At 41.7% G+C, this 5839-nt stretch overlaps 1 non-coding gene across 1 annotated transcript; it reads right to left on the bottom strand.

Moving 5' to 3' along the window:
* Window positions 1-290: 290 nt before the first annotated feature.
* On the bottom strand, window positions 291-385 carry trnar-ucu (transfer RNA arginine (anticodon UCU)). The gene is made up of 2 exons: window positions 349-385; window positions 291-326 (listed from the first exon to the last, which is right to left on the bottom strand). It is a non-coding gene; the product is annotated as a tRNA-Arg (tRNA).
* Window positions 386-5839: the final 5454 nt, after the last annotated feature.

Here is a 5839-nt window from a genome sequence, read left to right as displayed (position 1 = left end):
CCAACACTTTGATATGATGTCCAGTTTTTCTGGTCTTGAGAAATCCGTTTCTCCTCCTTCAGCCATTGAGTGTTAAAAAACAAAGCTAAACTAAGTTAAAAAAAAATAATCTACACCAAGCAAAATGCTAAAAATGTCATAACTTCTCTTACATATGTTTCAACCTGAACTCTTACTAAACACTAAGATCTGCTAGCTAGCTTTGTGTTTGACAAAAGTCACGCTGGCCCACTGACCAATCGCGGTGCACGTTAATGCTGAAGTAGTCAGGGTTTAAAGCTGCAAATAAACAACTCTGGCGGGACTCGAACCCACAACCTTTGAATAACTTCTCCTGTGTTACTCTACTAGAAGTCCAACGCGCTATCCATTGCGCCACAGAGCCTGCTACCTACCCTGAGGACAGGCTGTCGTTTAAGTTGGTATGTTAGGACGTGTTAAAAATAGAGCCTCAGAGCAGCAGAGTGCTGAGTGAAACATGACTCTGTGGAGCTGAAGGACTCCGGAACCTCATCTTGAGTTTACTGTGTGAGACTGAGTAGGATGTAAGTTATTTCAGCCCCCAATGTTTCTTTTCCCCGGCTTATTCGTTCATGCCAGCTCAAAATATTTGAGGCATTGAACATTACATACCTCTGTCCTGTTCATCAGCGAGGTCGTTATCTACTTCCTGTCACCGTTACCTAAGTTATCACTACTTCCTATAGGTGTCACTTATGTACTGTTGTCGTTACCTACATCCCGTAGTCCTCACCTAGGTCTTCACCTACATCTTGTTGCCTTCGTCCTGTCATCTACACATATGTCCCGTAGGCATCACCTACGTTATCACCTACGTCCCGTAGTCATCACCTATGTCCTGTTGTCGTTACCTACATCCCATAGTCGTCCTGTCTTCATCAAGTATCTCCTGTGGTTGTCACCTAGGTTGTCACCTCCATCGGGTAGTCGTCACCTAGGTCCTCACCTCCGTCCTGTCTACGATGGTGATCGGTCATTAGGAACACATTCATAGCTCCTTCCCTTTTCCTTCTGGCTGATGAACACAGTCCCATTAGCAGAGGAACACTGTTGACTCTCTTCGTGGCAGAGGAGCTGAAATCTGCCCTTTTAAGTTCCCACAAGAAAGCCACTAAACCCAACCAAGCTCCGCCCCTTACCTGTGTTGCTAGGCGATCTCTGGCTGCCACGCCGTGACCCCTCAGGCATGTTGCGATGATGTCACAGGAAGTAGAAACCTGGAGAGAAGAAAACTCCGGTTTTACTTCAACACTGACTCTCTTCTGTGTACTGTGTGCAGCTTTTCTCTCTCTGAGGAAGTTCTTCTTCTACAACATAAAAGCGCAGCAGAGGCACAAAGAGACTCACAAAGAAGAAGAAACCTTTGCACACGTCTTTCTTTAACGGCATAGAAGAAGAGGAGGTCCGTTCAAAAGATTTCTCTCTTTTTTTTATGTGAGGACATATGTAATGTTTGGCTGAAGGACAAGAATGTGGTCCCGCTGTGTGTGTGTGTGTGTGCGTGTGTGTGTGTGTGTGTCCACTGCAGGATAACACCCTCCTACAAAGTCATTGATACAGTAACACAGATTGACCCAATTAGTCCGTCGTACGTAAACGAGTGTTTCTGCAGCTGTCTGCTGAACGACTGAGAGATGTGGGTCAGAGGCGGGGGAGGGGGGGTGACGGGGGTTAAGGGGGGGAGGGGGTTCAGGCGGATCAGTCACACAAGCCAGATTCAGAGCAGGTCTGCAGGTTGCAGGTTGAAATCCCTGTGTGAAAACACCTGCAGATTGTTCTTTATTTGCTCACTGGAGGAAACTAAAAGTGTAAATCAGTATGTACTACAATGAGTAGATGTACTCATGTTTTCAATTAACGTTAAACATATTTATTCCATAATAGTCCCATAAAAAGTATCTTTTCATAACATTTGCTGCCAAACTTAATTCCACCAATTTAAACATGTTTTTAAAGCAACTACAACTCCAATAAGGCTGAAAGCAAAAAAAACACGACACGTGAAGCACCTCATGGATCAGATACCTTTACAACTTCATCAGATCTAACAACCCTGAGCCTGCTCTGAAAGTGTTGTTGGGGGTTCAAAGTTTGTGGATTCGAGTCCCACTCGAGTTGTTATTTGTAAATTGTCAGAAGTGGTGTGGTTGTGACTTTACAGTAGAGGACGGACTGAATTATCTCAAACCGGCCAGGTTCGACTCATCCTGCATTTGTTTCTATACCTACGAAAAATAATGCGCTGTAGATGTTTCTGTAGTTATTTTTCCTGAACCTAACTAAATGGTTTTGTTGCCTTTTTTAAAAGACTGAACCTCTTCCTTTCTGCAGCAGTAAAACAAACTCCGTGATGCAGACAAAAAGGGATTTAAATTAATTTTAGAAAAATCAAGTACATTGAAAGTGGAGAAAGAAAAGGAGAGCGTTGCACAGCGTGAACGTACCTTCACAGAGGAGAGAATGAAACGTGGCTTTGAAAAAGAAAATGAGTCTAAATTACAGAAAACACAAAGTCAACTTCAATCAATCACTCAAAGAGAGAGAACGTGTGGTGATCAGCTCCAATGCTGTGGTTACATTGAGGTTACACACACACTCACAGGGCTAACATCCATCAGAGCTTAAAGACTACGCTAAGAGTGTGTGTGTGTGTGTGTGTGTGTGTGTGTGTGTGTGTGTGTGTGTGTGTGTGTGTGTAAAAGTGGCCAACCTCATCATCACCTACCAAGGTGTTTCCAGGTGTATCCGCTTCAGAAACACCTCATCACACAAACACACACACACACACACACACACACCAGTGACAGACGATGGCAGCAGTCCAACACTCTCACTTACGTCACATCAGCAGCGTCAGACAGACGTCTCTGAGCCTGTGATATGTTTTCATTACCATGGGAAGTATTGTTATAATAAATGATAATACAATGAACCAAAGCATGAACAGACCACTATCACTGTAATACTGACAACAAAAAACATTAAAACATGATGATCCTGTGATCATCAAATGTGATTCAAAGGTTGTGGGTTCCAGTCCCACCAGAGTTGACCTTTAGATACTGCATTTCATGACAAAAGGCAGTAGTGAACCTTGAAACTGTGGACTCCTTGAATTAATCCCTTCATGCTGATATAATGAACTTTCCACTAGTTAAACTCAGAGGTTTTGGGTTTAAGTCCCTTCAAAGTCAAGCTTTACATGCAGCATGTTTTGAACCTTTACTTTGTAGCATTGTAGGCTGGATTATATCCTTAGTTTCTCTTATCTTCCTTTTTTTGCTGAATTTTTACCAGCTGAAAGAGAAGCTGTGGCGCAATGGACAGCGCATTGGGTTTAAAAGGTTGTGGGTTTGAGTCCCACCAGAGTTGACCCTTAAATACTGCAATCTATGACCAACAGGCTGTAGTGAACCTTGAGACTGTGAAATTCCTGCTTGAATGAATCCCTTCATGCTGATATAATGAATCTACCAGGAGTGAAACTGAAAGGTTTTGTGTTCGAGTCCTACCGGAGTGAAGCTTTGTGGACACAAAGTCTGCCGCTGTGCATTCAAACAGAAATGTTAAAAGTAACTGTTGATATATTGATCATACTGAAGTGTTTCCTTTTAAACTGATCCGCTAAAACTGAGAGTTTAAAGTGTCGGAGATGAACCAGAACTACTTAATGTAGACTATTTAATTACTGAACAGCAACAGGTGATGTCACACTCGCTAAATCTTCTGTTATTTATTATGCTTGAATTCAAACACACACAATAAAAAAGTAAAACAGAGAAAATAGAGATTAATGACAGAAATTACAGACCAAATCTGAAAAATAATTACATTTATTAGTCATACTTCTGCCCTAATTAGCCTGTACTAAAGGTCTGCAGGCTGCAGAAAATCCTGGACTATTACAACGAAAACACACAGATGCTCAGTGTGTGTGTGTGTGTGTGTATGAGTGTGTGCGTGTTTACATTCCCTGCCTCTATCGGGGTTCATGTTTATATGAGATCACTGACAGAGAGAGGCCTCCTAAGTTTCAGCGTCTTCTGTTCACAGCGAGCTTTATTCTACTGACACAAAGGAACATTTGTCTTCTGTGTTTATGCATCATATTCTATCGATTTTTATCAAAATGTAACTGTGTAGTGAGCAGGTCAGTATGAGAGGTGGCAATGAAATATGAAATGTTGTTTATAGGAATACAATAAATATACTTTTGTTTTGTACTCCTTCAGTCTAAAGAGGTCTCCAAAACAAATGTAAACTCTTATTTCTAGATCAAGTTTAAAGCATTTAAACCTGAAGGATTTAAACTTGGACAATTATTCCTTTATTTCTCAAACACAAAGGAATTGATCACAGTGGGATTAAAGTTACCGTTTAGAGGCTCTGTGGAGAAATGGAAGCACGAACCAAAGATGTCAAGTCACCATCGTCGACGTTTAGCAATTCATGACCTCAAGCATTCAACCTTCAACCTTAAGGTTCTCCTGGTTGAAGCTCAGTGACTTCTGGGAAATAAATGATGCTGCATGAAGATGACTAAGAGGGTAAATGATGATGTGAAACAACAAACGAGCTTTGGCAAAGTGTAATGCTGATTTTGCAAGAGGGAGTTTGAGATGAACGTGTCTTCAGCTTCTCTACGTCACTTCCTGCATTTATTCTAAATGATAAACACAAGTCAAGAGTCATTATGTGAAGATAGATATAAAAGTGTAAATTAAGAATCTCTATAAAGTAAGTAAACTCGCCTCGCTGCCACAGAACAACAGGAGACTTGCAGTGAGCAGCACTTTGTCTCTTTCTTTCACTCACAATCCAAAATACACTATTTGCAGCAATAAAGTTCAATTCAAATTCAAAATGTCACAAAGAGACGAATCAGTAAATGTTTTCCGCGCTGTTCCTAGAAACTGTCCGTCAGTGTAAACTTACACTCGTGTTGTAACAGCGGCTGATTAACGAAGCTCTCGCTGAACGTGTTCCTACGCAGCGCCATCTGTGATATTTCATCATATAGATCTGATATTTAAATGTATATTTTAAAAGGTTTTCTTGTCACTCGTAGCCGTCCGTCTTTCTGTGTCGAGCCAGTGAAGGATGAATTATGTGTGTGCGTGTGTGTGGACACATTCACATCATCACACTCTGTAGGCCAGTACACTGTGTGTGGTCTCAACGTGTGTGTGTTTTTGTAGACATGCACGCACAAATTCAAAATTCTCTTCTTTTTCTTTCACACACACCCACACACACACACACACACACACACACACACACAGATACAATAGGTCCACTCTGTTGTCCTGCTGTTTCCATTGTACTCATGGCATCGCCCAGTTCCTCACTCACACACAAACACACATACACACACACAGTTTCGGTACTGTGACTGACAGTTGGTAATGTTCAACGAGAGTCAGCACACACACACACACACACACACACGCGTGAACAAGTGAACAATTATTATGTTGTCATTTAAACAAATACATTTCCCATGAGACTTTGCAACGGATGCAGATGTTTATGTCGCCCACCTTAGTGCTCACATGTTGCTTAAACACTGATTTCCAGGTGTTTTATGTGTTTCCAGGTGTTTTTAAAGTCGTACGCCTTCAGTGTGTGATGAATGACCTCAAGTGATGTCACTTGAGTCGGCGTCGGTTGAAGTTTGAAAAGTGGAAAAAAATGTTGAGACGTCTGTAGGATACTTAACCTGCTAACTAGCACAACACACCTGAATCTACCACACAACTGTCAGCAGGTTGAGTTGCATTGTGGGTAATGTAGCATGCGCCTGTCAGATTTTGAGAAA

Source organism: Anarrhichthys ocellatus, unplaced genomic scaffold (genome assembly GCF_004355925.1).
Source record: "Anarrhichthys ocellatus isolate YVR2014 unplaced genomic scaffold, GSC_Weel_1.0 scaffold2069, whole genome shotgun sequence".
NCBI lineage: Eukaryota > Metazoa > Chordata > Actinopteri > Perciformes > Anarhichadidae > Anarrhichthys > Anarrhichthys ocellatus.
This window is presented reverse-complemented; position numbering and strand designations above follow the sequence as displayed.